Source organism: Eretmochelys imbricata, chromosome 8 (assembly GCF_965152235.1).
Source record: "Eretmochelys imbricata isolate rEreImb1 chromosome 8, rEreImb1.hap1, whole genome shotgun sequence".
In the NCBI taxonomy this organism is placed as follows: Eukaryota; Metazoa; Chordata; order Testudines; family Cheloniidae; genus Eretmochelys; species Eretmochelys imbricata.
The window spans coordinates 45,347-70,619 of record NC_135579.1 but is presented as its reverse complement, the minus strand read 5'-3'; positions in this window follow the sequence as shown (position 1 = coordinate 70,619).

Here is a 25,273-nt window from a genome sequence, read left to right as displayed (position 1 = left end):
TGCTGCTTTGCAGCTCCTGCCTTGATCCAGCAGAAATAATAGTTTGTGATAATATATTTAGATTGGATCATAACAGTGCATGCACACATAATAATGCATACATATAAAATGTCAGAGTTAAGGTTGTACTTCCTGACGTTTCATCATGCAAACTTAATGTTCTTGTAACCCTTTTTTTGAAAAACTAAATAAGGCATGTGATAGCAATGATTGTAGACAGACAATCCATTACATTTCTTGCCCCTATATTTTCCCATTCTCTAATCAAGTGTTTAGCCAATTTGAAATGTGTGGGAAAGCCTTATTTAAACAAGGGAAGTTATTTATTTTTGTGTTCTGTTACATGCAACAGACTAGAATATCACAGAGTCTGGGAAAGGAAAGAAACACTGCAATATAGAACACAACTGCTGAATATTGCCACATAGCTGAAATGGGATACAGCAGGGGTTCTCAAATTGGGGGTCGGGACCCCTCAGGGGGTCGCGAGGTTATTACATGGGGGGGTCACAAGCTGTCAGCCTCCACCCTAAAACCCCATTTTGCCTCCAGCATTTATAATGGTGTTAAATGTATAAAGAAGTGTTTTTAATTTATAAGAGGGGTCGCACTCAGAGGCTTGCTATGTGAAAGAGGTCACCAGTACAAAAGTTTTAGAACCACTGGGATACAGGCACCAAGAAAAGAGAACTAAAAATTTGAGGCCAGTTTAGTGGCACCCCTAAGAGCACATCCAGCCACTCCTTGTTCCAGCCTTTTTCAAAGTTGCTAATGCTCAGATAGAGACAAAACCAGCTGGCAAAATAATTATATCTTCACTTTTGCTGATACCAGCTGAGCTTATACATAAGTAATGCCATGTTTTCTTGTTTGTCTAATCCCTTTGTGAAATATTCATGCCTATGTTTTCACACCAACCCTCTTTAAACACTTGGTCATAATAAATTTATGTTTTGATTACAGGCTTAACATCAGAGGCCACCAATTTTTCTGGTTCAAATTGCAAGCCTTAGCAAAAAGACTTGTTCTTTGCTGACACAAGATTGCCAGTCTTTTCAGATGGTACACTCATCTGCTACTTGCTTTTGGCCATTCCAGGTTTGTGTAGCACATGGAGTCTCCATAACTATTGTGAGAAAGAAATTCATTTCCAAAAAGTAACTCCTGCAATATGCCTTGAAGCTGCATTGCCCAAATATCACAGAGAGGCAGCGATGGGAGCATTCAGAGCAAGACGGAGTCCACCTCCAGGAGGGATAATTTGGAGTCCAAGTAAACTCTTGTTTAATTGGTTTAAGTGGACCTTTTACATTCCTAATCCAGTGCTGTTAAGACCATCATCCTTCTATCTAACTAAAAAGAAATATTGCAATCATGAGTACAAATTTTGCCCCAGCAGCTCCCATTTGTGCTTTTGGGGTCCCACAGGATCTCCAAGGGAGGATTGACCTGCATGGGGCAGATTGAAAAAGGCTCTAGAAGGGAGAGCATAGGACTAGCAATGAGTAGAGGGAATTGCAAGAGCACCACAGGAAGCTCTCTTGAGGTGGAGGGAAGATGGCTAACAGCAACTTTGAAGTTCTCATCCATCTGTCTATCTGTATCTGTTTCTAGAAATCAGACATTCCCATTTCCAATGGGAGCAGTCTGTAATGTTTAGAAAGGACTTTCTGGGTAGGTGGCAAAAGAAACATGGTATTGTCAGAGGGTACTTCATTGTTACATGAGGGGGAGGAGTGTACCTGAAAATGTACTTAGGGTCTCAGCCAAGTAGTGTTATACCCTGACCACAATGCCAATAACGAGGAGGAGTATGACAGGATCCCTGGGGTGCAATCTGGGACTGTGGAACCGCTGTGCCCCCTTAACTCTCCAGCTTGGGCTGTCTCTCACAATGCTTTGCTAGTGACAAGCAGCAAACCCCTCCAGGTGCTGTTATCACTCAGCATAACCACATGTGGAGCCCCACACCCAGCTAGATTGCATTTATGCTCCCAGAGCCACTCATGAATCACACAGAGCAAGGCAGCAGCCAAATCCCCTCAGCTCCCAGCCTTATACCTCAGGAATATACCATCTTGCATTGCTCAAGACGAGCAGTGCAAATGTATTAATTGGTTCACCACTTCGTCAATGGAAAGTGGATATACACCATCCTTTGCAAACCTGAGCAGATTCAACAGACACTTCAGGCAAACTCACTGGTAAAGATAAACAGTTAAATACATTTATTGACTACAAAAGAAAAATTTTAAGTGACTGTAAGTGATAGGCAAAAAGTCAGAGTTAGTTAACAAAAGAAAAGAAAATATAAGCGTGCAGTCTAAACTCTCAACTCTATTAGACTGGGCAACATCTAAATTAAGCCCTTTTCCTCACCCCACTGGATATTGCAGTCCTTGTTATACAGGTTTGTCCCTTAAACCTGGGCCAGTCTCCTCTGTTGGAGTCTGAGCGTCCTTGTTGCTTGTAGCATGGGTCGGGGGAGGAGAAAAGGCAAAGCATGTGGCCCCTGTGTTCTGTTTTATACCCTTAGCCCATGTGCTTGGAGAACATAAGTCCAGGCATGTCTGGTGCGCATTGCTGTGTCATCAGGCAAGGTTGAGCAATTCCCCTGGTGTGGCCTTTTGCAGGTGAGTCATTGAATTGTAGCTCCCTTGCTGGACAATGGCTGTTGATGGTTGTTTGACACCCGCCTGGGCGTTGATTACTTTCATTGCTGTTGTCTCTGGGGAGCTAATATCTGGTGATTCCCCAACTTACAGCATGTTTTACTGACAATTATACAACACAATTTCATAACTTTATATGCACTAATGATATACACATTTAGATAGAACAGTGACTTTCATCAGATCATAACCTTTCCCCTGATACCTTAAATGGCAAGATCCTTATATGCATACCTTATATGCAAGATTACAATTATATATAAATGAGGAATATGGGGGTTACAGGGTGCTCCCCCAAGGTATAGAATGTCACGAGGGGCTAACTAGCCCTTCCCTTTGTTACAAGCATAGCTTGTTAAGGGACACTCCAAGCACATGACATTGTATGTAGTCTCCAAATTAATTCTTCTGGATAGTTCTAATGGTACCTCCCACAGCAGCCGGGAGGTGGAATTCCCAGCTCAGGTAGATTTGCATGTGCTAGCTCTGCTGGATTTAGCATGCTAAAAATAGCAGTTTGACTGAGGCAGCACAGGCAGCAGCTCAGACTAACTGCCTGACTATGTATCCCATGGTAAAATAGGATTATTCATGGGTGGCTAGGCCGAGCAGCTGCCTGTGCTGCTATTTTTAGTGCCCTAGGTCAAGCAGAGCTAGTGCGTGTATGTCTACTGAAGCTGGGAATTATGTCTCCCAGCTGCTGTGTAGACATACCCTAAAAACAGACAGAAAACAATCACAATCCTACTGAATTCCAGCAGTTTAGACAATAGGCTTCATAAGGATATTGAAACAATTTAAATGAAAGCTACACCCATCTGTTTTGCAAATTCACTGGTCAAGAGCAATTGTAAGAGTCTATCATTATTGTGATAGCACCCAGAAGTCCCTTGAGGATCAGAGCCCCATTGTGCAGGGCACTGCATAAGAGTCTTTTTCAATTAGCTTAAGACAAGACCAAACAGTAACAATTAGTCAGAAGGAATGGGAGAGAGAGAATGTGGATAACAGTGATGTAGGTGATTCATAGGCAAGCTATATGCATAAGTACATGGGTTAAAGTCCATTACTATTTATTATTATTAGTTTATTATTGTTTAGTTATTTGCAGAAGCACCCATTATGTCCTAGATGTTTTCCAATAACTTAAGAAGGGTGATTTAACTGTTCTCAGTGATGGCAGATGACAGAACAAGGAGCAATGGTCTCAAGTTGCACTTGGGGAGGTATAGGTTGGATATTACGAAAAACTATTTCACTAGGAGGGTGGTGAAGCACTGGAATGGGTTACCTAGGGAGGTGGTGGAATCTCCATCCTTAGAGGTTTTTAAGGCCCAGCTTGACAAAGCCCTGGCTGGAATGATATAGTTGGAGTTGGTCCTGCTTTGAGCAGAGGGTTGGGCTAGATGACCTCCTAAGGTCTCTTCCAACCCGAATCTTCTATGATTCTATGAAAGGTGCTCTCCTTTAAGCCTTTGTTCTTCTTTGAGATGTGTTGCTCATGTCCATTCCATTCTAGGTGTGTGCACGCTCACGTGCACAGTCGTTGGAGATTTTTGCCTTAGCGGTATCCTTAGGGTTGGCTGTGGCGCCCCCTTAAGTTCCGCACTCACGCGTTGGTATATTAGGCACTGCCAGCCCTACACCCTCTCAGTTCCTTCTTACCTCCAGTGATGGTTGGACCATCTTGTCTTGCATTGCAAGAACGTTAGCGATTCTTACAGTCCATTGTTCTGTCTTCTTTGTTGTTAGGTACTGAGTTAGATCTTTAAGTTAAGTGTTAGAGTAGTAGTTTAGGAGTTAGAGTCCTGGCTGGAACTTTGCCTCAGAGTAGGGCATGACCCGTTTCCCAGGCTTTAAGCCATGTTCATTGTGCAGCCAGCCGATGCCAATTAGGGACCCCCATGAGAGCTGTTTAAAGTGTTTGGGGAGCCTCACAGAAAGGATAAGTGCAGGATGTGCAAAAACTTTTGCCCTCAAACTCAGAAAGAGCAGAATATCTGCTTGAGGGCCCTCCTTATGGAGGCTGCACTTCATCCTACCTCAGAGCCCTCTCAATCGAACTCCATGCCCAGCACCTCAGCATCAGCACAGAGTGCATCATCAGCACTGGAATCCACCTGGTATCGTTTCCCTTCCACAGCGCATAAGAAGTGGTCAAAGTCGATGGGCCCACCAGCACTGCAGAAGAAGGGGGCTTCAGGCAAAGGACCTCTGTCAGGCCCCATGCCCACACTAGGTGCTTGGGGGTACTGCGGTTGGACCCCTTAGCCCAGCCACGGACCCATCTCCAACTCCTGGAATCAGCATGGGGTCCTGGCCCCTAGTAGGGTCATCTGTGCCCAAAGCGGGTCTGGCAGCCAAAGAGCAGATAGGCCGACCAGCACCGCAGATGCCAAGCCAGACAATGGACAAGGACAAGGCTCTGACATCTATGGGCAAGTTGGTTATGGGACTGTCCCCTAAAATGGTGGAGCATCCCTGGACCACAGATGTTGGTCCCTGTCACTGCGGTCTTGGACCCTGGCACCGCAGCCTCGGTCTCCAGTTTGAAGACACAGGTCCCTGATACCAAGGTCTCTGCTTGCAAGGCACAGGACACCCGAGTCACGATGCCAAACCCCGTACCCATGGTACCGTCAGGCCTCCCACCAGAGTTGGCCATGGTGAAGATCACCATCACCTGGGTGGTCTCCCCAGGTGTGGGATTGTTATCTGTCGTGACACTGGTTTCCGGCTCCCCGGTACCTCTTTGGAACCTGAAAGGGGGTTCTGAGGATGGATCTAAACTGTTCTCAGTAGTACCAGATGACAGAACAAGAAGTAATGGTCTCAAGTTGCAGTGGGGGAGGTTTAGGTTGGATATTAGGAAAAACTTTTTCACTAGGAGGGTGGTGAAGCACTGAAATGCGTTACCTAGGGAGGTGGTGGAATCTCATTTCTTTGAGGTTTTTAAGGTCAGGCTTGACAAAGCCCTGGCTGGGATGATGTAGTTGGGGATTGGTCCTGCTTTGAGCAGGGGGTTGGACTAGATGACCTCCTGAGGTCCCTTCCAACCCTGATATTCTATGATTCTTCAGGCAGGCATTGGTCCTTGCCCTCTCCTTACCGGTTGCTAATGAGGATCAGAGGCATCTATGGTTTTGCCCTCCTCTTCGGAAGTGCAGTGGTTCGAGCCTGAAGGGGAATTCAGTCCTTCGCCTATAAAAGGCGAATTGCCACCGGTCCGCAAGACTGGTGCAGTTCCAGTGGCAGCAGCGTGGAGGCAGGGGCAATTGCCTGCTCAGTGGCAGTACTGGAACCTGTGGGGATGTACCTGTTATGCCGGTCCCATACTCCCACCATTCCTCCCAGGCAGCATCCGACAAGCTGCCCCCGGCATAGCCGGAACCCAAGTTGGAGCCTGGTGTCCAATCCAAGGCAGGGGCAACACAGCGGGCCCTGACACCCAAGAGGCTGTTCCCAGACGAGCAAGAGGAAGCCGCTCCCTCCCCCTGCTGTGCAGTCATCTTCGTCATCTCCTGATGAAGCACTGGTGAGCCCCTCACAAACAGCCGCCCCCCTGACAACTTCAGGGAGCACCAGGCCATGCTCAAGAGGGTGGCTGCCAACTTGAACTTGTAGGTCGAGGAGCTAGCAGAGGAGTCCGACAACCTCTTTAATATCATACCCTCCTCCACCCCAGCCGGGGTCGGCGTTGCCCTTCCACCAGGGGTCCTCAAAATTGCCAAGTCTGTGTGGCAGACCCCCTGTTCCCTTCTGCCTACCTCCAAGAAGACAGAAAAGAAGTACTATGTCCTCACAAAGAGATTTGAGTACCTGTACCTGCATCTTCCAGCAGGGTCCCTGATCGTGTCCGCCATCAACTAAAAGGACAGGTAGGGCCAGGTGAGTGGCACACCGAAAAATAAAGATGCCAAGAGACTGGACTTGTTTGGCTGGAAAATTTATTCGACAACCAGCCTGAAATTTCGGGTGTCTAACCTTCAGGCCCTTCTAGGCAGCTACAGCTTCAACCTGTGGGACTCCATCAGCAAGTTCAAGGAGGGCCTTCCACAGGACCAAGCCCAGGAGTTTGCTGCCTTGGTGGAAGAGGGCAAAGCAGTGGGAGAGAGGCACCCTCCGAATGGCCTGGGACACTACGGACTTGGTGTCCAGGATAATTGCCTCTGCGGTGGTCATGAGGCACAGCTCCTGGTAACAGTCCTCTGGGCTGTCCCAGGAGATGCAGACTACCCTTCAGGACATCCCATTTGAGGGAGCAGGGCTCTTTTCGGACCTGACCAATGCACGGCTCCATGGCCTTAAAGGCTCCTATGCCACTCGTTCCTTGGGCCTACGCACTCCTCAGCAGGTTAGAAAGCTGTTTCATCCCCCTCTGCTTCCATCGAGGTCCTGGGGTGTCCCCCGGTCCAGTTCCTACAGGAAGAAGGACAGAGACAAATGATTTAAATGGTGTCACCCTTGGTCTTTTCGTTCCTCTGCCCAACCTGGTTCTTCCAAAGGCCAAGGAAGCCTGTCTATTCGACATTGGTGATGCCTCATCTGGAGTACTGTGTCCAGTTTTGGGCCCCACACTACAAGAAGGATGTGGATAAATTGGAGAGAGTCCAGCGAAGGGCAACAAAAATGATTAGGGGTCTAGAACACATGACTTATGAGGAGAGGCTGAGGGAGCTGGGATTGTTTAGCTTGCAGAAGAGAAGAATGAGGGGGGATTTGATAGCTGCTTTCAACTACCTGAAAGGGGGTTCCAAAGAGGATGGCTCTAGACTGTTCTCAATGGTAGCAGATGACAGAACGAGGAGTAATGGTCTCAAGTTGCAGTGGGGGAGGTTTAGATTGGATATTAGGAAAAACTTTTTCACTAAGAGGGTGGTGAAACACTGGAATGCGTTACCTAGGGAGGTGGTAGAATCTCCTTCCTTAGAGGTTTTTAAGGTCAGGCTTGACAAAGCCCTGGCTGGGATGATTTAACTGGGAATTGGTCCTGCTTCGAGCAGGGGGTTGGACTAGATGACCTTCAGGGGTCCCTTCCAACCCTGATATTCTATGATTCTATGATTCTAAGCCAGAAGCAGGTGTTTTGAGGATGCACCTGAGGACGGTGCCTCAGTCACTTCCCAGGATCCATCCCCCTGCTCTGTCCTCAACTGCCTGCACCCCTTCCGGTCGGCCTGGTTGTGGCTGACCTCGGACCGTTGGTGCTTGTCATAATATCTTCAGGCTACACCCTGCAGTTCGTGGCTGACCCTCCCTCCCATCCCCCTTCAGGGACCTTTCTCACAAGCAACTCCTCATTCAAGAGGTTGAGAACCTCCTACACCTGGGGGCAGTAGAGGTCCCTCCCCACTTGAAGGAGACAGGGTTCTACTCCCGCTATTTCCTAATCCCAAAAGCAGACCTGAGACCCATTCTGGACCTGTGCCCCTCAAGAATTTTAAAGTTTTGCATGGTCTCTCTGGTCTCCCTTATTCCCACCCTGGATCTGGGAGACCAGTACACCACTCTCAACTTGAATGATTCATATTTCCATATTTCCATTTTCCCAGGGCACAGGTATTTCCTCTGTTTTGTGTTGAGCCACCGCCATTTTCAATTCACAGCACTGCCCTTCGGTCTCTTGTCAGCCCCGAGAGCATTCACAAAGTGCATAGCACCAGTGGTTGCTTACCTCAGGCATCAAGGAGTGCAAATTTATCCATACCTCGACGACTGGCTGATGTAGGGCAGCGGCATTTCAATATGGTTTGCTCTACCTGTCACAACCTGGGGCCATTAATAAATGAGAAAAAATCAACCTTAATTCCAGTACAATGCATAGAGTTCATTGGAGCAGTCCTTGACTCTACTCAGGCCAGAGCCTTCCCTCTCACCACCGCTCAGATGTGCCTGCGGTTGATGGCCCACATGGTGGCCTGCACTTACTTGGTCCAACACACTTGGCTCCACCTCAGGCCTCTGCAGGCTTGACTGGCATCTGTCTACGTCCCCAACAGACACAGTGTGGACCATGTGGTCAGGGGTCCCGGACCACATACTGTCATCACTAACATGGTGGCAGAATCCTGCATTGGTGTTGGAGGGGTATTTCCTTCACAGCTCCATCCCCATCAGTAACCCTCGTCTCTGATACTTCAGACCTGGGGTGGGGAGCCAACCTGGGCAATCTCAGCATGCAAAGTCGTTGGTCGAGTCACGATCGTTCCCTACACGTCAACATCAGGGAGCTCAGAGCTATTTGCCTGGCCTGTCAAGCCTTCCTACCTCACATACAAAGCAAGGTGGTCCAGGTCCTGATGGCCAAGACAGAGCCAGGTCGTCTGCTCTTTGCCGAGAAACCCTCAGGCTCTGAAACTTGTGTGTATAACACGGCATCCATCTCATAGCCGCACACCACCCCGGGGCCAGGAAAACTTTGTCAGATCACCTCAGCAGAACCTTCTCATCTCGCCACGAGTGGTCCCTGCATCCAGAAGTGGTCACCTTCATCTTCCAGAAGTGGGGAACTCCCCAGATGGACTTGTTCGCATCCAGGCAGAACAGGAAATGCCACATTTTCTGCTTGACTCGAGGGATCAACAGAGCCTCCCTATCGAACGTTTTGCTGTTCCCATGGTCGGGAGCTCTATTGTAGGCCTTCCCTGCAGTGCCGCTAATTCAGAGTCCTCATGAAAATCAAGTAGGACAGGGCGAAGGTGATCCTCATAGTGTTGGCTTGGCCGCGCCAGTGCTGGTTCGGCACGCTGCCGGACCTCTCAGTGGCTGCTCTGTTACAGCTGCCACTCAGGCCAGACCTGACGTCTCAAAACCACGGGAGTCTTCTGCATCCAAACCTAGTGGTGCTGCACCTGACGGCTTGGCTGTGCATGGTTAAATGCAGAGGAACAGGAGTACTTGGCCACTGTCCAGCAGGTCCTGCAGGGCAGCAGAAAGCCCTCCACCAGAATGACCTACCTGGTCAAATGGAAGCGGTTCACTTTTTGGACCTTGGATAAAGGTATTTGGCCCCAGTGGGCCTTGCTGCAGTTGATCCTGGACTACCTTTTGCATTTCAAGCTCCAAGGCTTGTCCCTTTCATCTATCAAGGTCCACTTGGCAGCTACTTTGGCCTTCAATCTGCAGCTCGCGGGTAGGTCAGTTTTTGCCCAGAATATAACTTGCCAGCTTACTCAAGGGCCTTGAGCACTCCTATCCACATGTCAGGGACCTCATTCTGCCAGGGGACTTGAATCTTGTGCTGTCACAGCTCTCTGGACCCATCTTCAAGCCTCTGGCTTCCTGCTGTCTGCTTCTCCTGTCCTGGAAGGTCGCGTTCCTAGTTGCGATAACATCTGCCTGCAGGATCTCTGAGATTATGGCGCTAACCTCAGAACCACCCTATACAGTCTTTTACAAAGACAAGATCCAGCTGCAGCCACACCCGGCTTTCCTGCCTAAGGTGGTCTTGCAATGTCATATGGGTGAGGACATTTACTCACCCATCTTTTTTCCAAAGCCACATAAGACGGAGGAGGAGCGTTGGCTGCATTCCCTAGATGTCAGGAGGGCACTAGCCTTCTGCATTGAAAGGACCAAGCCATTCTGCAAATCTACGCAGCCGTTGGTCATGGTGGCTGACAGGATGAAAGGTCACCCAGTGTCTGCTCAAAGAATTTCTTCTTGGATCACTGCCTGAATTCGCTGCTGCTATGGTCAGGCAAAGGTGTCACCTCCAGCGATCGTAACTGCCCATTCAACCAGGGTGCAAGCCTTTTCGGCAGCTTTTCTGGCCCAAGTGCCTATCCAGGACAATTGTAGGGTGGTCACCTGGTTGTCCATCCATATGTTCATGTCCCACTACGCACTTCCCCAGCAGGCCTGGGATGATGCTGGCTTCAGTAGGGCAGTACTACAAGCCACTAAACTGTGAACTCCAAGCCCACCTCCAAGGATACTGCTTGTGAGTCACCTAGAATGGAATTGCCATGAGCAAGCACTCGAAGAAGAAAAAACTGTTACCTACCTCTTCATAACTGTTCTTCGGGATGTGTTGCTCGTGTCCATTCCATTACCCGCCTTCCTACCCCTCTGTCGGAGTTGCTGGAAGAAGGAACTGAGAGGGCATAGGGCCAGCAGCGTCTAATATACCAACACTTGAATGCGGCACTCAAGGGGGCGCCACAGCCGACATGAACACAACATGAAGGGGAAAGGAGTCCAGGAGAGCTGGCTGTATTTCAAGGAATCCCTGTTGAGGTTACAGGGACAAACCATCCCGATGAGTCGAAAGAATAGTAAATATGGCAGGCGACCAGCTTGGCTTAACGGTGAAATCCTAGCGGATCTTAAACATAAAAAAGAAGCTTACAAGAAGTGGAAGGTTGCACATATGACCAGGGAAGAGTATAAAAATATTGCTCGGGCACGTAGGAATGAAATCAGGAGGGCCAAATCGCACCTGGAGCTGCAGCTAGCAAGAGATGTCAAGAGTAACAAGAAGGGTTTCTTCAGGTATGTTGGCAACAAGAAGAAAGCCAAGGAAAGTGTGGGCCCCTTACTGAATGAGGGAGGCAACCTAGTGACAGAGGATGTGGAAAAAGCTAATGTACTCAATGCTTTTTTTGCCTCTGTCTTCACTAACAAGGTCAGCTCCCAGACTGCTGCGCTGGGCATCACAGCATGGGGAATAGATGGCCAGCCCTCTGTGGAGAAAGAGGTGGTTAGGGACTATTTAGAAAAGCTGGACGTGCACAAGTCCATGGGGCCGGACGAGTTGCATCCAAGAGTGCTAAAGGAATTGGCGGCTGTGCTTGCAGAGCCATTGGCCATTATCTTTGAAAACTCGTGGCGAACGGGGGAAGTCCCAGATGACTGGAAAAAGGCTAATGTAGTGCCATTCTTTAAAAAAGGGAAGAAGAAGGATCCTGGGAACTACAGGCCAGTCAGCCTCACCTCAGTCCCCAGAAAAATCATGGAGCAGGTCCTCAAAGAATCAATCCTGAAGCACTTACATGAGAGGAAAGTGATCAGGAACAGTCAGCATGGATTCACCAAGGGAAGGTCATGCCTGACTAATCTAATCGCCTTCTATGATGAGATTACTGGTTCTGTGGATGAAGGGAAATCAGTGGATGTATTGTTTCTTGACTTTAGCAAAGTTTTTGACATGGTCTCCCACAGTATTCTTGTCAGCAAGGTAAAGAAGTATGGGCTGGATGAATGCACTATAAGGTGGGTAGAAAGTTGGCTAGATTGTCGGGCTCAGTGGGTAGTGATCAATGACTCCTTGTCTAGTTGGCAGCCGGTATCAAGTGGAGTGCCCCAGGGGTCGGTCCTGGGGCCGGTTTTGTTCAATATCTTCATAAATGATCTGGAGGATGGTGTGGTTTGCACTCTCAGCAAATTTGCGGATGATACTAAACTGGGAGGAGTGGTAGATACGCTGGAGGGCAGGGATAGGATACAGAGGGACCTAGACAAATTGGAGGATTGGGCCAAAAGAAATCTGATGAGGTTCAATAAGGATAAGTGCAGGGTCCTGCACTTAGGACGGAAGAACCCAATGCACCGCTACAGACTAGGGACCGAATGGCTAGGCAGCAGTTCTGCGGAAAAAGACCTAGGGGTGACAGTGGACGAGAAGCTGGATATGAGTCAGCAGTGTGCCCTTGTTGCCAAGAAGGCCAATGGCATTTTGGGATGTATAAGTAGGGGCATAGTGAGCAGATCGAGGGATGTGATCGTTCCCCTCTATTCGACATTGGTGAGGCCTCATCTGGAGTACTGTGTCCAGTTTTGGGCCCCACACTACAAGAAGGATGTGGATAAATTGGAGAGAGTCCAGCGGAGGGCAACAAAAATGATTAGGGGTCTGGAACACATGACTTATGAGGAGAGGCTGAGGGAACTGGGATTGTTTAGTCTGCAGAAGAGAAGAATGAGGGGGGATTTGATAGCTGCTTTCAACTACCTGAGAGGTGGTTCCAGAGAGGATGGTTCTAGACTATTCTCAGTGGTAGAAGAGGACAGGACAAGGAGTAATGGTCTCAAGTTGCAGTGGGGGAGGTTTAGGTTGGATATTAGGAAAAACTTTTTCACTAGGAGGGTGGTGAAACATTGGAATGCGTTACCTAGGGAGGTGGTAGAATCTCCTTCCTTAGAAGTTTTTAAGGTCAGGCTTGACAAAGCCCTGGCTGGGATGATTTAATTGGGGATTGGTCCTGCTTTGAGCAGGGAGTTGGACTAGATGACCTCCTGAGGTCCCTTCCAACCCTGATATTCTATGATTCTATGATTCTATGGATACCGTTAAAGCAAAAATCTCAGACGACTGTGGATGTGGGCGCGCACACACCTGGAATGGAATTGACAGGAGCAACACATCTCGAAGAACAACAGTTATGAAAAGGTAGGTAACCTTTTTTTTTTTTCCCCAGACATTTATAATTTGAAAAAAATGAATTCTTTGTGCTTGAAGTATGGGTGTTGCTATATCAACTGTAACAAGACCAATTAATTAAGGTGGGTTATTATCAGCAGGAGAAAAAAAACCTTTTGTAGTGATAATCAGGATGGCCCATTTCAAACAGTTGACAAGAAGGTGTGAGTAAAGTAGGGGGAAAAAATTAGCATGGGGAAATAGTTTTTACTTTGTGTAATGGCCCATCCACTCCTAGTCTTTATTCAAGCCTAATTTAGTGGTGTCCAGTTTGCAAATTAATTCCAATTCTGCAGTTTCTCATTGGAGTCTGTTTCTGAAGTTTTTTTGTTGGAGAATTGTGACTTTTAGGTCTGAAATTGAGTGAAAGGGAGGTTGAAGTGTTCTCTGACTGGTTTTTGAATGTTATAATTCTTGATGTTTGATTTGTGTCCATTTATTCTTTTGCACAGAGGCCAGTCCTCGCTTGCAGACAGCCCCCCCACCTGAAGCAAATACTCACCAGCAACCACACAACAAAAACACTAACCCAGGAACCTATCCTTGCAACAAAGCCCGTTGCCAACTGTTTCCACATATCTGTTCAGGGGACACCATCATAGGGCCTAATCACATCAGCCACACTATCAGAGGCTTGTTCACCTGCACATCTACCAATGTGATATATGCCATCATGTGCCAACAATGCCCCTCTGTCATGTACATTGGCCAAACCAGACAATCTCTACACAAAAGAGATTACGTTACAGTTGGTATGGAAACACCCATTTTTTCATGTTGTCTGTGTATATATATCTTCCTACTGTATTTTCCACTGCATTCATCCGATGAAGTGGGTTTTAGCCCATGGAAGCTTATGCCCAAATAAATTTGTTAGTCTCTAAGGTGCCACAAGTACTCCTTTTTTTTTTTTATTGAGTTGAGTGTTAGTCCTCACTTTGCTCAGACAGTCTTGCCAATTATTACATTTTATTATTATTATCCTCTAACAAGAGAAAGGAGGAGATTCTGGAAATAGAAGGTTTCTTGGCAGGTGGGGTGGGCTGAAGTCAGAAAAAAATTAGTAGGGAAGTAGAGAAAGTAAAGTATATGAAAGATTAGTCCTTTATACAGACTAATCTGGGTCATATGATAAAATGCTCTCATTTGAACAACATGCATTTTAATACAGCCAAATGCAAGGTCATACAGCTAGGAACAAAGATGGGAGGCCTGTATCCTAGAATGCAATGACATAGAAAAGGACTTGGGGATAATGGTACATACTGAGCTCTCAGCATGATTGTAAGGGGATTGTTGGCCTCTTAGTAAAACTCAGTGAGGAATTTTGGTTGGCAGTACCAAAAGAAAGGGGAAGGGTGATGGGAAATCAGTATCCTGAAACTACCGGTTCCCAGGAGCAATGGGGAGAGGCTCCAGGTCAGCCTGACTGACAGGGTGCGGACAGGCTAATGAGGGAGTCAGGAGGCCAGAGGAGTCCCATCCTCTGTTTGAGCTGGAATTGCCTGGAACAGAGCAGGCCGAGCTAAGGAGAGAGCAGGGGCCCCAGCTGAGCTGGGGAGCTAAGCCGTGCCAGCCAGAGAGAACCAGAGAAGCAGCCAAAGGAGCAGGTCAGTGCTGGGAGCAGAGCCACAGAAACATCCCAGAGAACAGACCTGTGCTGGGAGGAGAGCTGCAGTAACCAGAGCCAGAGGGGCCAGAGAAGCAGCCCAGGGAGTTGAGCTGGAGGCAGAGCAGCATCAGTACTGAGGCACAGTGGAGTTGGAGTTCGAGCTGGGCCTTGAGCAGTCCGGAGCCGGGTTCGGTGAGCAGCTGGGGAGAGTGATGGGGGATCCTGGGCAGCGGGCCCAGCACAGGAAGATACCCCCAGCCAAGAAGCCTTACAGGCCAGACTTGAGGGGGGGGTCGTAACCCCGACAGGGGGACTGAAGCTGGGAAGAAGGGTCCTGCCACCTAGAGCCTGAAGGTGTATGATCGCTGCCAGAGCAAATGTCTGACCTTTAGCATCCCTGCAGCACAGACAGAGCCTGAGAATGAGGCCTGGGGCATGCAAAGAACAGACTGAACTTCCCTTACATTCCAGAGACTGCTGTTTGTGATGTCCTCGTACGATGGGGGGGGGGGGAGTGTGTGTGTGTGTGTGTGTGAGACGTGTTCCTTTAACCTTTCCCATTTTTTCCTTTTTTTTAAAAAAATTGATTGCTGTTCAATAATTTGTATTTGCTTTGAACTGTAGGTAATGATCAGTGGGTCAGGGAAGTGTCCAGTATGAAGAGAGCACTCCGGAGTGCTAGCAACCTTTGAGAAGTGGCATGCCAAGTCTTCATTAATTTAATGTTTTGCATGCCAGTAATAAATTTTACCTTTACAGGGTCCCCCGACAGAACCCCAGACTGGCAGCGGCTGAGTGGGGCTGGCGGCCAGGACTCTGGCTGGCAGGGGCCGGGCGGCTGGGACCCCAGACCAGCAGCAAGGTGAGCGGGACCAGGGGCTGGTATCCCAGGCCAGCAGCAGGCTGAGCGGGGCCGATGGCAGGAACCCCAGCTGGCAAGGGGCCGGCGGCCAGAATCCCAGACCGTCAGCAGCCTGAGTGGGGTGGCGGACAGAACCCCAGACCGGCCGCAGCTCAGCCCACCGCTGGTCTGGGGATCCAGCCGCCAGCTCCTACCAGCCGGGATCCCAGCTGCTGACCCTGCTCAGCCCACTGCCAGCCTGGGGTTCCGTTCACTCAGGCCAGCAGCAGGCTGAGCGGGGCCAGCAGCCGAGACCCTGGCTGACAAGGGGCTGGCAGCCTGAACTCCAGATCATCAGAGGCCTGAGCGGGGCTGGCGGACAGAACCCCAGACTGGCAGACTGCCGCTGGTCTGGGGTTCCGTCTGCTGGCTCCTGCCAGCTGGGGTCCCGGCTGCCGACCCCACTTAGCCTGCTGCCAGCTGGGGCTTCCGTTCACCCAGGCCAGCACTGGGTTGAGTGGGGCTGGCGGCCGAGACCCCAGCTGGCAAGGGGCCAGCGGCTGGAACCTCAGACCGGCAGCGGGCTGAGCTGGCCCCACTCAGCCCGCTGCCGGCCTGGGGTTCCGTTCACCCAGGCAGGCAGCGGGCTGAGTGGGGCTGGCTGCTGGGACCCCGGCTGGCACCAGCGTGCCTGTAAAAATCGGCTTGCATGCCGCCTTTGGCACGAGTGTCGCAGGTTGCCGACCCCTGCCCTAAGTGACCATGACAAAGTTGAGGGTTGAGCCCCCCAGGAATCTTGGGCCCAGCCTTCTTGGGGTTACGAGGACTCTGCCACACAGGAGCGTGGAAGGGGAGCCCTGAAGGTCAGGTAGGCCTCTGGATAAAGGAAGTGGGAGTGAGGATTCAGATCCGTTCGCTAGCCCATTCCCCCGGGGTAGTGTATAAACCAGCAAAGTTCCCTTCAGTAGCGGGACCATTCTCCCTCTTACACAATGCTGTGGCTAAGAGGGCTAACAGAACCTTTGGATGTATAATTAGGAGAATATCAAGTAGGACTAGGAAGGTGGTATTATTTCTGTACACAGTGGTAGTGAGACCATTACTGGAATACTGTGTCCAGTTCTGGTATCCACACTTAGAAAAGGATGTTGAAAAATTGGAAAGGGTTCAGAAAAGCGCTACAAAGATGATTGGAGATCTGGAAAATATGCCTTATAGCAAGAAACTCGTCTTTTTAGTATATTCTAAAAAGGTTAAGTGGTGACTTTATCATGGTCTACAGCAGGGGTTCTCAAGCTGGGGGTCTGGACCCCTCAGGGGTCGCGAGGGTATTACATGGGGGGTCACAAGCTGTTGGCCGCCACCCCAAACCCTGCTTTGCCTCCAGGATTTATAATGGTATTAAATATATTAAAAAGTGTTTTTAATTTATAAGGGGGGGTTGCACTCAGAGGCTTGCTATGTGAAAGGGGTCACCAGTTTAAAGGTTTGAGAACCACTGGTCTACAGGTACCTCCAGGGGGAAGAGATTTCTGAGAGTAAATGGCTTTTTAGCAAAAAAAAAAACAAAAAAAACCACGAGATCCAATGATTGGAAACTGAAGCTAGACAAGACCACGTCATACTAGACATAAGGTGCAAAGTTTCAACAGTGAGTTATTAACCATTGGAACAACTTACCTAATGGTGAAGTCTCAATCACCTGAAGTCTTTAAATCGAAAAGAATGGATATCATTCTAACAGATATGCTGTTGTTCAAATAGAAGTTAAGGGCTTGATGCAGAAATTACTGAGTTAGGTTGTCTGCCCTGTGTCATGCAAAAAGTCAGACTAGATGCTGATAATGGTCTTGTGATAGGGAGTCAATCCTGTCCTAACACCAACAAGATTAAAAGGGCCTGAGAATCCTGACACCTCACTGATTGCAGCTCGGGAGTGAATGGCCAGGTGAAAGGGCTAGACTTAGAAGAGGAGAAAAATGGTTAATTTAGAAGAGGAGACCTGGGGAAGAGGATGTAGTGAGTGCCCTCTCTCTGGGAAGGGGCTTGATAAAAAACTAAAAAAGCTGGAAGAACTGAGAAACACACAGCCTGCTCCTGAGGCAAGCCTTTAGTCTCACTGTCTCACATGACCTTCTCATAAGCAAACTAGGAAAATATAGCTTAGATGAACCTGTTGTGGGTGCACAACTGGCTGGGAAACCGTACTCAGAGAGTAGTTATCAATGGTTCACAATCAAACTGGAAAGGCATAATGAGTGGGGTCCCACTGGGATCTGTTCTGGGTCCAGTATCTTCATAAATTTTGTGGATAATGGCATAGAGAGTACACTTGTAAACTTTGAGGACGACCCCCCCCGCTGGGAGGGGTTACAAGCGCTTTGGAGGACAGGATTAAAAGTCAAATGATCTGGACAAACTGGAGAAATGGTCTGAAATAGAAAGGATGAAATTCAAGGATGATTCAAGATTCTGCAGACTCATAAACCTGGAGATGCCACCCAACTTGCTGGTGAGCACCAGCCCTTCACTGTTAGAAATGAGACCAGATGACGATCCTGAGGCCTGCCTGGTCACCCTTGAGTTGCCACTGTTGCTCTGTCAGAGAAGGAGTTCCTGAGCCATCTGCTTAGACAACCAGATGCCATCTAAACTGTCTATATCATGATAAATTTTGAAAACTGCATCCAGTTCATTCCAGTATTTCAGAGAATGTTCTAGTTATCAGTGGGCAGAACCCTGTTAAATTTGGTGAAAATTGGAAAACCAGAAAAGTCTGATTTCCACTAAAAATGGTCCCTGAAAGCACGACCTGATGCTGGAGGCACAGGAAGCTCTCTGATGCAATCCGATGCTGCCTATGTAGATCACAGAGAGGCTGCTAGAGTATTGCACACTTCCTTGTATTATATAGGCCAAACTGTGAACCCAGCCAGGCCACTTACCCTACTTTGGCCCCCTAAGCTGGTCCTTCCCAGCCCTGTTTGGGCCTCTGTTTGCGGACCCCTAAACCATTTCAAATGGACATGCAGAGCCCTTTGGAAATCTTACACATTGTCTACAGACCCCCCCAGGGGTCTGCAGACCACAGGTTGAAAACCACTGGTCTATGGTGTTTCACACCATTTTCTCCCTCGTGTATTTATACGATTGACATATACTGAAATCTCTGGAAGGAAACAGCTATGGTAACAGGGTTTGTAATAACATGTGAGTGGAAAGAATCTGAAAAGGCAAATAAGAAAATTGAGTCTGGCTGAATAATCAAGACACAGGATGAAAATGTTTTTGGCCAAGTAACTTAGAAAACTAACAGCAAAGCCTCTTTTTATGGTCATAAGTTGTGTTGCTTTCATTTTGTCTCTTGATGACATGTTGAACCTTTAGTCTCTCTGACTTATGGAAAGTGTTACAGAAACATTTCCTGTGTCACACTGACTGAGATGCAAGGAGAAACCACAGTGCTTATTTCTGGTAGTGACGCAGCAATATGGAAACAAATTTGTTGTGGAAGGTTTTGGGGGTTTTTTTAGAACAAACTAGTTACATAAATCTTAATGCAAAGATTTACAGACATATCTAGAAAGTTTTGCCCTTTGTATGGGCATTCAGTTTTATTCTCCATTTTTTCTTATCAGATAAAGATTTTTAGTGTCAGTGCTGCATGGGGGCAGGAGAGGGAGAAAGGAACGGGTGCTCGTAACTGTCATTTCAGATGTAATCGCAGGGAAAGTATAAAATCATTCAGGGCTCTTAGGAGAACAGAAAGACTTTGGATTTGTTCTCAAATGCATGAGCACAGTCACAGACAAGTAATGACTCAGGACCAAAGTCAGCACTGGTGTCAGTGGGTGCAGCTTTCCTGTAAGTCAAATGGAAGTTGCACCTACTTAAACCAGAGCTGAGTTTAGCTCTCAGTTTAATTGGTATTTATTGCCTGCAGTGGTATCATGTGACTAGACCACCCAAGAGGAACAAAAGGAACAAATCATGGTAGAGGAGTTTGTAGCAGAAGTAGAGTGGATACTTTGCCTCCAGCTTGTAACTTGCTGTGCTTTTGAGTCTACTGAAGATTCTTACATTATGAGATGGTGTCAGCAAGAGGAGCAAAGGTGTTTCATTTTTAACTGGGCTTCAGAATGGAAGCAACACCCAAGACCAGCATCTCATATTTGAGTGCTTCCCATCCTTTCCATGCTCCTGTTAGTTGCACAAGCATTTCTGAAGGTGACCCTCAATTTCTGAATGGACTATTCAGTGTCATGTGGGTACCCTGCCTGAAGTCTTGTTCCTATGGAACTCTATATGCAGGGACGGTGGTGCAAAAAGACAATGCAGCCTCAAGCTTATTGCCCTAAATCTCAGAAGTTCGTGGGAGGAGACTCGTTCCTCATCCCTTTTGGAGGGGGGATCCCCCTTTAAAGTGTCCCTGGTGCAGCTGCTGACTGCAGAAACCCTGTCCATGGTTACATTAGAGTCATGCTGCCAGGAAGCTGTGGTGGGACAGGCTACTAGGGACACAGAGCCAATGTAAAGACACAATATACCTGGCCTCCCTCGATCCCCAGGTTTGTGGGTGGGACGTATGGCTTGTTCAGTGCAGAGCTAGCATTCCTCTCCATTAAAGTCTCCCTACAAATCAATCACCTCTGTCCCGAACCAATTTTAAATTTAACAACAGTGTTGCAAGTCGTGAGATTAGTATCCAGGCTTGTTCAGTGATGTTGCCAACAAATCCCAGGACATAGACATCACTCAGCCTTGTTTGGGCTCTTTCCTATTCCTTTGATTTAACGGACGTGCTGCCAAGGTTCTTTTTTCCCTTATATTTTACTCAGGGCATCTTTATGGTGCTTCTCTTTTACCCATGGACATTTTTTTATTTGCTACATCTTGCACCAGCTCCCATTAGCAGGTGAGATTCTGTGGCCTATGTTATGCAGAAGGTCAGGCTAGATCATAAGGGACACCTCAGATTTTAGAAATCGGTGAATCTCTCTTGCTGGGTTACTGGTATTTGCAGTAGCTAAGCTTGCTGTACCAGTTGCACCACTCATTTCAGTGTTAGCTCAAAAATTACCTGTAATTTTTCTGAAAAAGTACCTTGTTTACAATCCCAGCTACTAGATGATCTCACGTTTTCTTTCATGTTGATACCAATTTCACATTGCTCTGCTTGTTCATTTAGGGCCCTTGTACAGGCTTTGAAACTTTCTCTGGGCCTCAGCTCCCTTTGGCAAAGCCACACTTCATCATATATTACAGTCTTTTTGAAATGGTTTGTTCATCTGACTTTTTAGAACTATGTCATAGTTATTATCTCCTTCTAGTCAATCCAGTCTATGGGTTTATCAAACTGAGCCTTGGGGAAGGTTGAACTTTAGCATTTTCTTTTCCTCTTATCTTCTGATACCATGTAATGTGATAATGGTTAAAAAAATCACAGAAAGAGCTGCTTTTTTTCTATCAATGAACAAGGAACTTTATTAGAGTAAGGAAAACAGTATCATCCTAAAGCAGCATATCTCTCTCTGCTTCACAAAGAGCTTCTGTCCAGGAACTTCACCAGCCCCTTTTGTCAGGCTTTCTGCTACAGACAAGGGTGGCACTAAGGGAGACTTGTGGGGGCTATAGCCACCCCAAAATTTGCCTTAGCCCCACCCCCACGCCCCGTAGCCACCCTGTAGCAGCTGCTGGTCTCCAGCCACCCAGCTCTGAAGGTAGAGTGGAGAAAGCAGCAGTTGCTTGCTGGTTGGGCACCCAGCTCCAGCAGCAGTGGAGAAGTAATCCCAGGTGGGGGGACGGGGTGCCTGAGAGCAGCCCCCAGGGCATGCCACCCAGTCCTGATGAAGGATCCAAGGCTCCCCGACAGTGGCCCAGACTGACCTGCTGGTCCCCAGCCTGTGGTCGCTGCTTCCCAAGGGTTTTGCCAGTCCTGGAGCCAGGTCCCCGTGCCCAACCAGCTCTTACCAGCTGCGAGCAGACAGCGCACTGCACTGCCCAACTCCAGCCTCTGATGTATCAAAGGGGTAGAGCCACAGAGGGGGCAGGGCCTTATGGTGGGGGGTACAGCCCCTCAATTTTCTGTTTGGTCCACCTCATCTCCCCCACCAGGAAGAGGCTGGTGCCCTCAGCTACAGATTTAAAGAAACAGTCCACTTTTTCAGACAGGCAGTACCAGTGGTTTCTGTCCCAAAAAAGCTTGTGAATATGTGAAACTATAGACGTTCTTGTTAACTGCTGGAAATGGCCCACCTTGATTATCACTACAAAGGGTTTTCCTCCCCCCCGCACTGGTAATAGCTCATCTTAAGTGAACTTATGCTCAAATAAATTGGTTAGTTTCTAAGGTGCCACAAGTACTCCTTTTCTTTTTGTGAATACAGACTAACATGGCTGTTACTCTGAAACCTCTCCTTACAGTGTGCATGATAAACACCCATTTTTTCATGTTCTGTGTGTATATAAATCTCCTCACTGTATTTTCCACTGAATGCATCTGATGAAGTGAGCTGTAGCTCACGAAAGCTTATGCTTAAATAAATTGGTTAGTCTCTAAGGTGCCACAAGTCCTCCTTTTCTTTTTATGTTAACATAAACAGTGAAAAGGGAGAGGGATGTTCATTCCTTATAGAGACGATATCTCCAAAAATTGGCACAGGCACCTTCTTTCTCATTACTTGATGAAGCAACCCTTTCAATATTTATTACCTCCTTTGACTATTATCTCTTTTTACCGTTTACCTTTTAACATTGGCAAGTCTCCTGAAATATTTTGCACACAATTACTCAGGTTCTGTGGGAACAGCAGAGGGTAGCCTTTACCAGCATGAATTAGAATATTACCCATGGTTCAGTGAAAGAGATATAAAATGTTAAATCCACAGGATTAAAACTGAACAAAGGAAAGGAAGTGACAGAGGAGACAAAAGACCTGTGTGTACTGGTTGATCACAGGATGACTATGAGCTGTCAATGTGATGCGGCCATGAAAAAGGCTAATGCAATCCTAGGATACATCAGGCAAGGTATTTCCAGTAGAGACAGGGAAGTGTTAGTACTGTTATACAAGGCACTTTTGAGACTTCATCTAGAATATTGTGTGCAATTCTGGTCTCCCATGTTTAAGAAAGATGAATGCAAAATGGAACAGGTACAGAGAAGGGCTATTAGGATGATCAGAGGAATGGAAAACCTACCTCACGAGAGGAGACTTAAGGAGCTTGGCTTGTTTAGCATAATCAAATGACGGCTGAGGGGAGATATGATTGCTCTTTATAAGTACATCAGAGAGATAAACACCAGGGAGGGAGAGGAGATAAATTAAGGGCCAGTGTTTCCCCAGAACAAATGAATATAAACTGTCCATCAATAAGTTTAGGCTTGAAATTAGTTGAAGGATTCTAGCCATAAGAGGACTGAAGTTCTGGAACCGACTTCCAGGAGGAGTAGGGGAGGCATAAAACCTAACTTGTTTCAAAACTGAGCTTGATAAGTTTATGAAGGGGATGGTATGATGAGGTTGCCTACAATGGCATATGGCTTACTCACAACTGCTATTAGCAAATATCTCCAACAGCTGAAGATGGGACACTAGATGAGGTGGACTCTGAGTTACTGTAGCTAATGCTTTTCCAGGTGTCTGACTGGTGGGACTCAACCTATTTGGGGTAAGGAAGGAATTTTTCCCCAGGGCAGATTGGCAGAGACCCTGGGTTTTTTTTCACCTTCCTCTGCAGCATGGGGCATGGATAACCTACTGGTTTGAACTAGTGTAAATGGTGGCTTCTCTGTAACCTGAAGTCCTTAAATCAAGATTTGAGGTTTTAGTAATTCAGCCAGAGGATATAGATCTATTACATGAGTGGATGGTGAGGTTCTGTGGCCTGTTATGTGCAGGAGGTCAGACTAGATGGCCATGATGGTCCCTTCTGGCCTTAAAGTCTGTGAGTCTATGAGCAACACCAGATAAATTATCTAGGTCAGAGATGAGATTCTACCAGAACAGACAACGAGGAGTCCTTGTGGCACCTTAAAGACTAACAAATGTATCTGGGCATAGGCTTTCGTGGGCTAAAACCCACCTTAACTTTAGCAAAGCTTTTGATACTGTCTCCCACAGTATTCTTGCCAGCAAGTTGAAGTATGGGCTGGATGAATGGACTATAAGGTGGACAGAGAGCTGGCTAGATCGTTGGGCTCAATGGGTAGTGATCAATGGCTCCATGTCTAGTTGGCAGCCAGTATCAAGCAGAGTGCCCCAAGGGTCAGTCCTGGGGCTGCTTTTATTCAATATCTTCATTAATGATCTAGAGGATGGTATGGACTGCACCCTCAGCAAGTCTGCAGATGACACTAAACTGGGAGGAATGCTGGAGTGTAGGGATAGGCTACAGAGGGACCTAGACAAATTAGAGGATTGGGCCAAAAGAAATTTGATGAGGTTCAACAAGGACAAGTGCAGAGTCCTGCACTTAGAACGGAAGAATCCCATGGACCGCTACAGACTAGGGACCGAATGGCTTGGCAGCAGTTCTGCAGAAAAGGACCTAGGGGTTACAGTGGATGAGAAGCTGGATATGAGTCAACAGTGTGCCCTTGTTGCCAAGAAGGCTAACGGCATTTTGGGCTGTATCAGTAGGGGCATTGCCAACAGATCGAGGGACATGATAGTTCCCTTCTATTCGACGTTGGTGAGGCCTCATCTGGAGTACTGTGTCCAGTTTTGGGTCCCACACTACAAGAAGGATGTGGAAAAATTGGAAAGCGTCCAGCGGAGGGCAACAAAAATGATTAAGGGACTGGAACACATGACTCATGAGGAGAGGCTGAGGGAACTGGGATTGATTAGTCTGCAGAAGAGAAGAATAAGGGGGGATTTGATAGCTCCTTTCAACTACCTGAAAGGGGGTTACAAAGAGGATGGATCTTGATCTTTTTCAGTGGACCAGATGACAGAACAAGGAATAATGGTCTCAAGTTGCAGTGGGGGAGGTTTAGGTTGGATATTAGGAAAAACTTTTTCAGTAGGAGAGTGGTGAAGCACTGAAATGTGTTACTTAGGGAGGTGGTGGTATCTCCTTTCTTTGAACAGGAGTACTTGTGGCACCTTAGAGACTAACAAATTTATTAAAGCATAAGCTTTCATGGGCTACAGCCCACTTCATTGGATGCATAGAATGGAACATATAGTAAGAAGAAATATATATCCATACAGATAAGTTGGAAGTTGCCATACAAACTGTGAGAGGCTAATTAGTTAAGATGAGCTATTATCAGCAGGAGAAAAAAACTTTTATAGTGATAATCGCCCATATCACTATAAAAGTTTTTTTTCTCTTGCTGATAATAGCTCATCTTAACTAATTAGCCTCTCACAGGTTTCAGAGTAACAGCCGTGTTAGTCTGTATTCGCAAAAAGAAAAGGATTACTTGTGGCACCTTAGAGACTAACCAATTTATTTGAGCATAAGCTTTCGTGAGCTACAGCTCACTTCATCGGATGCATACTGTGGAAAGTGTAGAAGATCTTTTTATATACACACAAAGCATGAAAAAATACCTCCTCCCACCCCACTCTCCTGCTGGTAATAGCTTATCTAAAGTGATCACTCTCCTTACAATGTGTATGATAATCAAGTTGGGCCATTTCCAGCACAAATCCAGGTTTTCTCACGCCTCCGCCCCCACACACACACAAACCCACTCTCCTGCTGGTTATAGCTTAT